This window comes from Coregonus lavaretus (assembly GCF_964263955.1).
Source record: "Coregonus lavaretus genome assembly, contig: HAP1_SCAFFOLD_119, whole genome shotgun sequence".
In the NCBI taxonomy this organism is placed as follows: domain Eukaryota; kingdom Metazoa; phylum Chordata; class Actinopteri; order Salmoniformes; family Salmonidae; genus Coregonus; species Coregonus lavaretus.
Window position 1 is genome coordinate 769,513 of NW_028164744.1, and position 14,771 is coordinate 784,283.

At 39.8% G+C, this 14,771-nt stretch overlaps 1 pseudogene across 1 annotated transcript; it reads right to left on the reverse strand.

The window, feature by feature from the left end:
- Positions 1-6,121: 6,121 nt before the first annotated feature.
- LOC311116670 lies at positions 6,122-13,290 on the reverse strand (annotated as a pseudogene). Its single transcript has 3 exons — positions 12,891-13,290; positions 7,030-7,299; positions 6,122-6,636 (listed from the first exon to the last, which is right to left on the reverse strand). The product of its transcript is annotated as an uncharacterized misc_RNA (transcript).
- Positions 13,291-14,771: the final 1,481 nt, after the last annotated feature.

Below are 14,771 nucleotides of genomic sequence, written 5' to 3' on the forward strand. Positions count from 1 at the left end.
TCATGTTTTTAGGCTGATAATAATACAGTGCATTCGGAAAGTATTCAGACCCCTTGACTTTTTCCACATTTTGTTACAGCCTTATTTTTAAATGCATTTTTTGATTTGTTTATTCTGATAAATCTAAACACAATATCCCATAATGACAAAGCAAAAACAGGTTGTTAGAAGGTTTTGCAAACTTATAAAAAAACAAACAAAAACAGAGATACCTTATTTACATAAGTATTCAGACCCTTTCTATGAGACTCGAAATTGAGCTCAGGTGCATCCTGCTTCCATTGATCATCCTTGAGATGTTTCTACAACTTGAAGGAATTGTCCGTAGAGCTCCGAGACAGGATAATGTCAAGGCACAGATCTGGGGAAGGTTACCAAAAAATGTCTGCAGCATTGAAGGTCCCCAAGAACAGAGTGGCCTCCATCATTCTTAAATGGAAGAAGTTTGGAACCACCAAGATTCTTCCTAGAGCTGGCCGCCTGGCCAAACTGAGCAATCGGGGAAGAAGGGCCTTGGTCAGGGAGGTGACCAAGAACCCGATGGTCACTCTGACTGAGCTCCTCTGTGGAGATGGAAGAACCTTCCAGAAGGACAACCATCTCTGCAGCATTCCACCAATCAGGCCTTTGCGGTAGAGTGGCCAGACAGAAGCCACTCCTCAGTCAAAGGCACATGACAGCCCGCTTGGAGTTTGCCAAAAGGCACCTTAAGGACTCTCAGACCATGAGAAACAAGATTGAACTCTTTGGCCTGAATGCCAAGCGTCATGTCTGGAGGAAACCTGGCACCATTCCTACGGCGAAACTTGGTGGTGGCAGTATCATGCTGTGGGGATGTTTTTCAGCGGCAGGGACTGGGAGACTAGTCAGGATCGAGGGAAAGATGAACAGAACAAAGTACAGAGAGATCCTTGATGAAAACCTTCTCTAGAGCGCTCAGGACCTCAGACTGGGGCAAAGGTTCACCTTCCAGCAGGACAACGACCCTAAGCACACAGCCAAGACAACGCAGGAGTGGCTTTGGGGCAAGTCTCTGAATGTCCTTGAGTGGCCCAGCCAGAGCCCGGACTTGAACCCGATCTAATATCTCTGGAGAGACCTGAAAATAGCTGTGCAGCGACACTCCCCATCCAACCTGACAGAGCTTGAGAGGATCTGCAGAGAAGAATGGAGAAACTCCCCAAATACAGGTGTGCCAAGCTTGTAGCATCATACCCAAGAAGACTCGAGGCTGTAATCGCTGCCAAAGGTGCTTCAACAAAGTACTGAGTAAAGTGTCCACCAGGCTTTCACCTCATCAGCCTGGAAGCAGAGGCTACATACAGGGAAGATCTCAATTGGATCCTCCTGGGTGCAGAAGAGGTGGATTTGGGGCTCCTAAACAACACTTCTTTCCAGACAAAGTATTTAAGGTATTATTTTGGTTGCTTGTAACTTTTTATTTAAACCTTTTTTGGGAGTACATACCGGTGGGACAGCAGTGCTGATCATAGTTGCTCAGCGAAACTCAATTCTTTGCTTAGTCCAGAACGTATTTTGACATTATTAAGCTTGAAAAGGAGGATCTCCATATTGAACGTCTCCTGTAAGCCCAGATTCTGGTTCAAACGGCTCCTTCAGTCCATTATTAGGCTACTTAATATCGTTTTTACAATTTCTACATTAAAAAAGAACATAATCACATGTATCACTTCAGTTGAATGCCGTTTTAAAACCACGTCTCAGTTCAACAACAGTTAGTGATACTATTTTTAAGACAGCACTTACTGGTGTTAATTAGACCTTCAGTCTCTTCCTCCTCCTCCTTCAATGTGACAGTTATCTCTCCCTCCCTCTTCGCTCCAAAAACGGCATCCTCTTCTTTCACGGTAACATCCTCCTCCTCTTTCACTCTGAACGCGTCTTCCTCTTCTTTCACTGTAACGTCTTTCCCTTCCTCTTCTTTCACGGTAACAGCTTCACCCTCTACTTGTTTTTGTATTGTAACATCCTCCTCTTCCTCCTCCTCTTTCACTAGAGCTTCTTTCTCCGTCCAGCAGACCTCCTCTTCTTTAGCAGGAGGAGAGTAGCTTAGTGAGCTCATGGTCGGAGATGTTAGCATTAGCTAGCTATAGCAACATAAATATTACATTCAAGGGGTAACTAGCTAGCTATACGACATAAGGTGACAGGAGTGCTTTTAAAACACACTGGATAATATACACGAAAGCGTCTAAGAGCTTGAAGCTAACAAGCTACCGAGTTGGCTAACTAGCTGTTGTTGAAGAAGCGTTCCGTCCACTAGATTATACGTCACACTCTGACAGCATCGCCTGAAAGACGCACATCGCCATCTGCTGACAGGAGTGGGTAACGCAGTTGAGTTTATTTATTATTGTTTATGTCCAATACTTATAAATATATTATTCTCTCCTTTTGGAACCAATGGAATGGTACCTTTAAAAGGGGCAATCAGCAGCAAAAACAAGTTCCCCGCCACTGTTTCGGTGAAAAGCTCAGGGACAACCCTGGAGAAATGTAACCACTCAAATTCATAGACAGATGCAAGGATTGACCGTCCATGATATCACAATGATTGGTTTTAACCATGTTTTAAGGTTTTACAGTGTTTGTTTACATTTACTTTGTTTACAAACATTGGTATAAAACAAACTTATATTTTGGGTGCTGACGGGGTACGACAGTTGGACTAAGCTCATGAGGCATTTATAAATTATATTCTTCAAGAATCAAATGGGTATTATATCATTCATTTATAAGTCCACACATGGATGTAGCAACTGCAGATTGCCTCTTTTGGTATGAAGCTCACCTCAGATATTTGTAAGTATTGTATATTTTCCATAATGTGTGAGACCCAGGTGTGAACTGTAGAGTCTCCTGTGTTTTCTATGTCTGGGATGCAGGTTTTATGTGTATATGAAGCAATTGGGGCAATACATCATTCAGGCACTTGTGAGTGCCAGTTGGTGTGTGTGTGTGTGTGTGTGTGTGTGTGTGTGTGTGTGTGTGTGTGTGTGTGTGTGTGTGTGTGTGTGTGTGTGTGTGTGTGTGTGTGTGTGTGTGTGTGTGTGAGTGATGTTGGGCTGAAGCTACTGACCCGGAAGTTGATGGAAAAGTTATTAATTTCCAGTGCAGCGTTGTAAGGCACTGCATCGCAGTGCTTGAGGCGTCACTACAGACCCGGGTTCGATCCCGGGGCTGTGTCGCAGCCGTCCGCGACCGGGAGACCCATGACGCGGCGCACAATTGGCCCAGCGTCGTCCGGATTAGGCCGGCCGGGATGTCGTTGTCCCATCGCGCTCTAGCGACTCCTGTGGCGGGCCGGGCGCATGCATGCTGACATGGTCGCCAGTTGTATGGCGTTTCCTCTGAAACATTGGTGCGGCTGGCTTCCGGGTTAAGCGAGCAGTGTGTCAAGAAGCAGTGTCGGCTTGGCGGGGGTCGTGTTTCAGAGGACGCATGGCTCTCGACCTTCGCCTCTCCCGAGTCCGTATGGGAGTTGCAGCGATGGGACAATACTGTTTTGTTTTTTTCTCCATTTAACTAAGTAGCTAACAATATTATATTGAGATGTATAAAGAGAAGCATGTGTTGATAAATGAACATTTTTAATGAGTGAGAATTTAAAACAAACTTAACATCTACTACACATCTGTATTTAGGCAATTTCTGATTCATTCAGTCAAACAGACAGATAATAAGCATTTAGGTCTAACACGTACAGTGCCTTGTAAAATTATTCATCCCGTTGGCGTTTTTCCTATTTTGTTGAATTACAACCTGTAATTTAAATGGATTTTTATTTGGATTTCATGTAATGGACATACACAAAATAGTCCAAATTGGTAAAGTGGAATGAAAAATATAACTTGTTTCAAATAATTCTAACAAATAAATAACGGAAAAGTGGTGCGTGCATATGTATTCACCCCCTTTGCTATGAAGCCCCTAAATAAGATCTGGTGCAACCAATTACCTTCATAAGTCACATCATTAGTTAAATAAAGTCCACCTGTGTGCAATCTAAGTGTAACATGATCTGTCACATGATCTCAGTATATATACACCTGTTCTGAAAGGCCCCAGAGTCTGCAACACCACTAAGCAAGGGGCACCACCTAGCAAGCGGCACCATGAAGACCAAGGAGCTCTCCAAACAGGTCAGGGACAAAGTTGTGGAGAAGTACAGATCAGGGTAAAGAATATGGCACCACAACAAACCTGCCAAGAGAGGGCCGCCCACCAAAACTCACGGACCAGGCAAGGAGGGCATTAATCAGAGAGGCAACAAAGAGACCAAAGATAACCCTGAAGGAGCTGCAAAGCTCCACAGTGGAGATTGAAGTATTTGTCCATAGGACCTCTTTAAGCCGTACACTCCAAGAGCTGGGCTTTACGGAAGAGTGGCCAGAAAAAAAACATTGCTTAAAGAAAAAAATAAGCAAACACGTTTGGTATTCGCCAAAAGACATGTGGGAGACTCCCCAAACATATGGAAGAAGGTACTCTGGTCAGATGACTAAAATGACTAAAATTGAGGTTTTTGTCCATCAAGGAAAACGCTATGTCTGGCGCAAACCCAACACCTCTCATCACCCCGAGAACACCATCCATTCATGTTTTTCATTGGCAGGGACTGGGAAACTGGTCAGAATTGAAGGAATGATGAATGGCGCTAAATACAGGGACATTCTTGAGGGAAACCTGTTTCAGTCTTCTAGAGATTTGAGACTGGGACGGAGGTTCAACTTCCAGCAGGACAATGACCCTAAGCATACTGCTAAAGCAACACTCGAGTGGTTTAAGGGGAAACATTTAAATGTCTTGGAATGGCCTAGTCAAAGCCCAGACCTCAATCCAATCGAGAATCTTTTGTCTTATTTCTTGTTTGTTTCACCCCAAAACTTATTTTGCATCTTCAAAGTGGTAGGCATGTTGTGCAAGTCAAATGATACAACCCCCCAAAAAATCAATTTGTATTCCAGGTTGTAAGGCAAAAAAAATAGGAAAAATGCCAAGGGGGGGTGAATACTTTCGCAAGCCACTGTAACAATAGATAGATGTATATAATATATATATATAATATATATATATATATATATATATATATATATATATAATGAACATTCACTAATGGCGTTCCACATGCTATTTATTTTCAGATTTATATTAAAAAATAAGTTGCATTAATAAAATGCTTTATACAATCAGCACCTCTTACATGTTGGAATAATACTTTTGGGAACATTCATGAGGTAGTGAGTGTTCTTCATGTCAAAAAATTGTCAACGTTATCAGAACAACGTAATCAAATTTTCATACACCTTTAGCTTGAAGAGAAGAACTACACAAATTAACTCAATGAAACACAACAACTACATTCATGAGATTAAGGTTAAAATCAAGAAATACACATTCCACTAATCTATTTTATTATTTAAATTTTTAAATATCAAAATCATCTAATGACCATCTGACGGTTCATACAGTACTTGTATTCTATCAATCCAAATTATTAATAAAAATAGTAAATTGATTTTAGACATTCTTGAGAGGAAACTAAAACAAAAGTAGGCCTATTTTTCATATAAACATGATTTCATTAATAAAAATAAACATAAAAAACATAAGTCAGAACAGTAGTTTTCATACATCTTTAGCTTGAAAACTAGTACACAAATGAAGTCAATGAAACAAAATAAATAATTAAAGAGGTTTCAAGGTTAAAATCAAGAAATACACATTGTATTCATCAATTTAATCATTTACATGTTTTAAATATCCAAATCATATAATGAACATCTGAGGGTTCATACAGTACTTGTATTCCATCAATCCAAATTAAACTTTTTAAAATTGTAATTTGATTTTAGACATGATCATGTCTCGAGAGGAAAAAACTCAAACAAAAGTAAAGTCTATTTCTGAGTAAGATTTCATATTTTTTACATTTTAGTCATTTTAGCAGATGCTTTTATCCAGAGCCTTACAGTTAGTGAGTCAATACATTTTCATACTGGCCCCCCGTGGGAAAAGAACCCACAACCCTGGCGTTGCAAGCGCCATGCTCTACCAACTGAGCTACAGGGGACAATATCATAAACAATATGGTTTCATTTAAAAATAAATAAATAAGTCAGAACACAGCCTCTCTATTCTGTCATGTGATTTAAGGTCCTCTGTCCAGGAAAGTATGTTAAGATTTCTCTCCAGAGTGTATTTTCTTCTTATGTTTGTTCAGGCTTCCTAACTGGGTAAAACTCTTTTCACAATGGGAGCAGTGGTGCGGTTTCTCCCCTGTGTGCGTCCTCTCATGTGATTTTAGGTAATGTGATCGTGAAAATCTCTTTCCACACTGGGAACATTGGAAAGGCTTTTCTTCTGTGTGTATTATTTTATGGTTGTTCAGGCTCCCTAACTGGGTAAAACGCTTTCCACACTGGGCGCAGTGGTAAGGCTTTTCTCCAGAGTGTATTCTCTTATGTTTGTTCAGGCTCCCTAACTGGGTAAAACCCTTTCCACAATGGGAGCAGTGGTGTGGTTTATCCCCCGTGTGTGTCCTCTCATGTGATTTTAGTTCCTGTGATCGTGAAAATCTTTTTCCACACTGGGAACATTGGAAAGGCTTTTCGCCTGTGTGTTTCATCTCATGTTTTTTTAGGTTCCCTAACTGGGTAAAATCCTTTCCACACAGGGCACAATGGTGTGGTTTCTCCCCTGTGTGCGTCCTCTCATGTGATTTTAGGTGCTGTAAACCTGAAAATCTCTTTCCACACTGGGAACATTGGAAAGGCTTTTCTCCTGTGTGTATTCCTTTATGCTTTTTCAGGCTCCCTAACTGGGAAAATCTCTTTCCACACTGGGAGCAGTGGTGTGGTTTCTCCCCAGTGTGTGTCCTACCATGTGATTTTAGGTGGTCTGATCGTGAAAATCTCTTTCCACACTGGGAACATTGGAAAGGCTTTTCTACTGTGTGTATTCCTTTATGCTTTTTCAGGTTCCCTAACTGGGTAAAACGCTTTCCACACTGGGCGCAGTGGTAAGGCTTTTCTCCAGAGTGTATTCTCTTATGCTTTTTCAGGTTCCCTAACAGGGTAAATCTCTTTCCACACTGGGAGCAGGGGTGTGGTTTCTCCCGTGTGTGTGTCCCCTCATGCTGTATAAGCTTCCATAACCACTTAAAACTCAAACTACACTGGGAGCAGTGGTGTCGTCTCACTGGTTTGGCCGTCTCTGGGTCTGGTTCCCCCGAATAACTCTTCTTGCGTCTGTCAGAGTGAGAGTCTGGTCTCTCTCCTGCCAAAGACGGAGTATTTAGTTAAACAGAGAGATATCTAAATGAAATCTCCTGCTCTTCTTCCTATGAAGTTTAATCCAGACTAGATCCCTCATTATAAAACCGTAAATGTGAATCCTGGATGCTGATTGGTTGATAGTCATGATTCATGGGTAATCCCTGTAAAATGGGTCTAGAATGGTACATAAGGGGTTAAGTTAAGATGGGGCTAGAATGGTACATAAGGGGGTTAATTTAAGATGGGTCTAGAATGGTACATAAGGAGTTAAGTTAAGATGGGTCTAGAATGGTACATAAGGGGGTTAATTTAAGATGGGTCTAGAATGGTACATAAGGGGTTAGGTTAAGATGGGTCTAGAATGGTACATAAGGGGTTAAGTTAAGATGGGGCTAGAATGGTACATAAGGGGTTAAGTTAAGATGGGGCTAGAATGGTACATAAGGGGTTAAGTTAAGATGGGTCTTCAGTTGAACAGTGATTAGAACAGGTGATAGATCCAGTGATGTATTTGATCATGTGATCCAGCACCAGCCAAGCGAGCCTCCCTGTTTAGCGTGAATGAAGTGAGTTGGGAACAACAATGTAAATTGTCTTAGAAGTCAATTTCACATAAAAACGTTATTTACATTGTAGTCACTGGCCCCCCGTGGGAATCGAACCCACAACCCTGGCGTTGCAAACGCCATGCTCTACCAACTGAGCTATGTCTGAACTCAGAATAAAATATGCTTCACAAAAATAACATGCTCGCTGTGGTAGAGGTTTTATTTTGAAAATGCAATTTTCTGCATTTATCAGAATCAGCCATCAGTCCGTAAACAGGATTACTAGAAACATTTTATATAAATGCTTATTGTGTATAACGTTGGATGGAAACTGTTTATTTGTCTACGGAATGTCCCTTTATTTGTCATGACTGATTTCAAGATTTTTATAATTTTCATAATATTTGTACCTTTATACCATCAATATCAATGGCGGAGACGCATAGAGATGGCAGCCCTCTGCACTTACCACTAATTCCTTTTTTTGCTAAGTTGGCCGTATTGTACATTCCTCCACGTTACTCCTTTTTTAGTGTCGTCATTAACTATTTTAGCTTCAAGACGCCCCAAAAATAAAGAAGTAAAAAAAGATTATTGTGCTGATTTATTGGCACATTGAATTGTAGTTTACAAACTCAGTGGAAAAAAACAATGACGTCATATCTGAATTCTGCCATCTTTATGTTTGCCATTGGAATCTGTCAATGCTTACCTGGATACATGCTTGCTTTACCATTAAACAGTTAAGGAACTGTGTGACAAACCCTTGACATTTTTAGTATAATAAATTGAAATGTTTGTTTTTTTGGAGACTTCAGAAATAAGTTGAAACAGTCCACGTGTTGAATTTCATTTGATATAATTCCCCAGAATCTAAATAGTTCCAGAATCTGTATAGTTCCAGAATCTAAATAGTTCCAGAATCTGTATAGTTCCAGAATCTGAATAGTTCCAGAATCTGTATAGGTCCAGAATCTGTATAGTTCCAGAATCTGTATAGTTCCAGAATCTGAATAGTTCCAGAATCTGTATAGTTCCAGAATCTAAATAGTTCCAGAATCTGAATAGTTCCAGAATCTGAATAGTTCCAGAATCTGAATAGTTCCAGAATCTGAATAGTTCCAGAATCTGTATAGTTCCAGAATCTGTATAGTTCCAGAATCTGAATAGTTCCAGAATCTGTATAGGTCCAGAATCTGTATAGATCCAGAATCTGAATAGTTCCAGAATCTGTATAGTTCCAGAATCTAAATAGTTCCAGAATCTGAATAGTTCCAGAATCTGAATAGTTCCAGAATCTGTATAGTTCCAGAATCTGTATAGTTCCAGAATCTGAATAGGTCCAGAATCTGTATAGTTCCAGAATCTGTATAGTTCCAGAATCTGAATAGTTCCAGAATCTGTATAGTTCCAGAATCTAAATAGTTCCAGAATCTGAATAGTTCCAGAATCTGAATAGTTCCAGAATCTGAATAGTTCCAGAATCTGTATAGATCCAGAATCTGTATAGTTCCAGAATCTGTATAGTTCCAGAATCTGTATAGTTCCAGAATCTGAATAGTTCCAGAATCTGTATAGGTCCAGAATCTGAATAGTTCCAGAATCTGTATAGATCCAGAATCTGTATAGTTCCAGAATCTGTATAGTTCCAGAATCTGTATAGATCCAGAATCTGAATAGTTCCAGAATCTGTATAGTTCCAGAATCTAAATAGTTCCATAATCTGAATAGTTCCAGAATCTGAATAGTTCCAGAATCTGAATAGATCCAGAATCTGAATAGTTCCAGAATCTGTATAGTTCCAGAATCTGTATAGTTCCAGAATCTGTATAGTTCCAGAATCTAAATAGTTCCAGAATCTAAATAGTTCCAGAATCTAAATAGTTCCAGAATCTGTATAGTTCCAGAATCTGTATAGTTCCAGAATCTAAATAGTTCCAGAATCTAAATAGTTCCAGAATCTGTATAGTTCCAGAATCTAAATAGTTCCAGAATCTAAATAGTTCCAGAATCTAAATAGTTCCAGAATCTGTATAGTTCCAGAATCTGTATAGTTCCAGAATCTGTATAGTTCCAGAATCTGTATAGTTCCAGAATCTAAATAGTTCCAGAATCTGTATAGTTCCAGAATCTGTATAGTTCCAGAATCTGTATAGTTCCAGAATCTGTATAGTTCCAGAATCTAAATAGTTCCAGAATCTGTATAGTTCCAGAATCTAAATAGTTCCAGAATCTGTATAGTTCCAGAATCTGAATAGTTCCAGAATCTGTAGATTTCCAGAATCTAAATAGTTCCAGAATCTGTATAGTTCCAGAATCTGAATAGTTCCAGAATCTAAATAATTCCAGAATCTAAATAGTTCCAGAATCTGTATAGTTCCAGAATCTAAATAGTTCCAGAATCTAAATAGTTCCAGAATCTGAATAGTTCCATTCCTGATATTACTACCAGTGTTTTATAATGGTTTCCCACCATGATATTGTGATATGTATTCCTGTCAGTCATTAACTTTGTATCTGTTGATTTGTGAATGCTGTACATGCTAGCTAGTGGCTGTACTTTTCTCTGCACACGTCGTCATTGGGCTAGCATGGCTATTCATGTCCCCTTTTATTGTTCATTTGTACTTTACAGAGGAGTTGGTGCTAGAGGTCTGCATAGGTCTAACAGACCCGGAATTCCTAGATCCGACCCCGGATCCAGGTCCTAAATTCTGACTTTTGTCTTGGATCTGATATAATTGCCACGAGTCTGGGGTATGTGCAATTAAAATGTATTTACCGACTGGACCCCTCCTGATGACCGCGTGGAGCTTGTTATCTGTGTCAGACCATTGCAACACCATAAAACGTACAGCTTATGTCCAGCTGAAACTGGTTCCGGCTGCTCACGTCACGTGCGCCTGCTGCTGAGGAGAGAGAGGGAGCGAGTGAACGGAGCCTTGGCCTAGGTTACTGTTCATTGCGAAGATGGAGGCCTTTTTCATTTAACTAAACGACAGTTAGAGGAGGAGTGAAAAGAAGTCTACAAGGGGAATGTTTTATTTTTTGTATTATTATTTTTTTAGTCATTTAGTAGACACTCTTATCCAGAGCGACTTACAGGAGCAATTAGGGTTAAGTGCCTTGCTCAAGGGCACATCGACAGATTTTTCAATTCTTAGAAATGTTTTAGCTGATTATAGATGAGAAAACTTTGTTCAACTCGCTATTCAGGTTTGATGCAATTTCTCAAATTCGTATTATTTATTTTCGTATTTATGATTAGTTTTATTGTTATTGTAGGTCTATTTAAGAATCTAAACCAGTTCTTTATGTATGTTTTGTTTCATTTTGTAGAAATTATTTCGTCTTTTGGACCCGTGAATATCTCTCTATTTTAAAAAAATATATACTGTATGTTTTTGAAAGATTGTCTTTTTCTTACTACAACGACATACTTAGAGTGAACGGAGCCTTGGCCTAGGTTACTGTTCACGCTCTTATCCAGAGCGACTTACAGGAGCAATTAGGGTTAAGTGCCTTGCTCAAGGGCACATCGACAGATTTTTCAATTCTTAGAAAACGTCTTAGCTGATTATAGATGAGAAAACTTTGTTCAACTCGCTATTCAGATTTGATGCAATTTCTCAAATTCGTATGATTTATTTTCGTATTTATGATTCGTTTTATTATTATTATTGTTATTGTAGGTCTATTTAAGAATCTAAACCAGTTCTTTATGTATGTTTTGTTTCATTTTGTAGAAATTCTTTCGTTGGCTAAATTAATTTCGAACTGTCTTTTGGACCCGTGAATATCTCTCTATTTTTTAAAAAATATATACTGTTTGTTTTTGAAAGATTGTCTTTTTCTTACTACAACGACATACTTAGACAAAGACAATTGACAACTAAACATTTACTACAAACATTGACATCCCACCTGCTCAGACCCACATGTTCCCACCATATCCACCCATCCTGTTTGTCTCACAATCTGATTTTCTCTCCTTCCTCATCCTTTGAATATCTCCAGTGCTTGTAATATTTTATGCCATATGGCTTCAAATTGAACTATTCTTTTTCTCTCTGTAGCCCACATTTTGTTCAATATTTAGATAATAATGCATTTGATTCATCCACTGTCTTAACGATGGAGGGTAATTTGATTCATCCACTGTCTTAACGATGGAGGGTCATTTGATTCATCCACTGTCTTAACGATGGAGGGTCATTTGATTCATCCACTGTCTTAACGATGGAGGGTCATTTGATTCATCCACTATCTTAACGATGGAGGGTCATTTGATTCATCTACTGTCTTAACGATGGAGGGTCATTTGATTCATCCACTGTCTTAACGATGGAGGCTCATTTGATTCATCCACTGTCTTAACGATGAGGGTCATTTGATTCATCCACTGTCTTAACGATGGAGGGTCATTTTGATTCATCCACTGTCTTAACGATGGAGGGTCATTTGATTCATCCACTGTCTTAACGATGGAGATATAAGAAAACTCAGGAAATATTTTTTCGACATATTTAACCCCTTACTTCCAACATAGGCAGATGTGGTGGATTAAGACTCAGTCCATGCTACGTCTCAATATCTCTAGCTTCAACTGACGGATTTTGATGGAGTTTATTTTTCATTATGTTACTTAGATTGACGCACGGGTGGGTCAATAAACTCTTAAGGATTTTAAATAACCTGTAGTAATAATTTTTTAAATAAATTTAATCCAGATCAAAATGACCCTTCTTTGTCTTGACACGAGTCACACACAAGTTGTTTTATGCTTTTATGTGATGTCAAGCACAGACACTGAGTAAAGCACTACAGAAAGAGATATTCAGATGTTTACAAAGGTAGTGAAATATATAATGTGAAGCATTTGATCCATTAACGTTTTGTTGGCCGCCCCCCACTCTTTGTAGATTTAACAATTCCTACAGAACAACATATTAAAGTTTAGACCTTTATTAGAATGGCCCATTAAAACCACACATCTGTTCAACAACTGCAGAGTTTGTGCTCCTGTTTTTAATATATTACTCACTGTTGTTAATCAGATCTCTAGTCTCTTCTTCTTCTTCCAATGTGACAGTAATCTCCCCCTCTTCCTTTATTCCAAAAATGTCTTCCTCTTCTTTCACTGCGACAGTCATCTCCTCCTCCTCCTCCTCCTCCTCCTCCTCTTTCACTCTGAACGCGTCTTCCTCTTCTTTCACTGTAACATCCTCCTCCTCTTTCACTCTAAAAGCTTCTTCATTTTCGGTCAATTTAACGTCTTTCTCTTCTTCTTTCACGGTAACAGCCTCAACCTCTACTTCTTTCTTTACTGTGACATCCTCCTCTTCCTCCTCCTCTTTCACGACAACGTTCAGCCACAGACCCTCTTTCTCCGTCCAGCAGACCTCCTCTTCTTTAGCAGGAGGAGAGTAGCTTAGTGAGCTCATGGTCGGTGATGTTAGCTAGATAGCCAGTTAGCATTAGTGACTAGGCTACTGCTAATTTACCCAGCCAGCTAGCTGACTAACAACAACGTAAATATTAAATAGGGTAACTAGCAAGTAGATACGACAAGTGTGTTTAAAACACAGTGGCTAATATACACCGAAAGAGTTTAAAGAGCTTCAATGTTTTTTTGCCTATGAAGCTACGGAGGTGATTGACGAGCTGTTGTTGTTGAAGAAGCGTCCCGTCCACTAGATTATACGTCACACTGGCAGCATCGCCTGGCACACTGCCATCTGCTGGGTGGGGAGGGTAACACAGTCAAGGGAAATGTTCATTTTATTTTGAGACAAAAAAGTTGATTTTTCATTTATTTCATTGAATAATATTATATTGAGACGTACAAAGAGAAGCATGTGTTGATTAGTGAATATCTTTAATGAGTGAGAATTTAAAACAACCTACCATACTACTGCACATCAGCATTTAGGAAATCAGTCAAACGAACAGATAATATCCCAATAAGGCAACTAGGTCCAAACTGCTCCTACATGGTGTAACAATACTGTGTAGGTCCAAACTGTTTAGGACAAGTCTCTGAATGTCTTTGAATGGCCCAGCCAGAGCCCAGAAATTAACCCGATCGAACATCTCTGGAGAGACCTGAAAATTGCTGTGCAGCGACGCTCCCCATCCAACCTGACAGAGCTTGAGAGGATTTGCAGAGAAGAATGTGAGAAACTCCCCAAATACAGGTGTGCCAAGCATGTAGCGTCATACCCAAGAAGACTTGAGGCTGTAATCGGTGCTTCAACAACCAAAGGTGCTTCAACAAAGATCTCTCCAGAGATGTTCGATCAGGTTCAAGTCCGGGCTCTGGCTGGGCCACTCAAGGACATTCTGCCAAGGACAGCTGCCAAGCTCAACACTGACCCAGACACTAACTAATTTGCATGAGTATCAATGAGAGTGATCCCGGACGAGCCCCCACTTTATGTTACGAACCCCGTGGCTTTAAACGTCTAGGGTGGATGGACATGAGACCCGTAACATAATTCATGCAAATTATAAGTGTGACATGGAACAGTGAGAAATAAAACTACACGACAACCATAAACTACCGTCAAACATAAAAGGTTTATTGTTGAACACACGGTAAAGGTTTGGGAAAAAGGGCTGAGCAGGACCCAAGAAATGAAACAATAGTGTAAAACACCCCTAAACTGATCTTGCCTGCCTCAAGAACCGCTAAGCTACTGCTAATCATACAAAAATACAGTGGGTGGTCCGCTCAGGTCTAACTAGTGTTTTTAGACAGTTTTCTTCCTACGGGTAATGTACGCCCAAGGGCAACTTGCCTAAATTCCCCTTTTCCCAGAAACACACAAAGTTACCAAACAGAGTAACCAGCAAATGAGTGAGTAAACAAAACACAGGACACCACAGTATCCATACTCACATACGGAAATAGTCTCTAACAAAA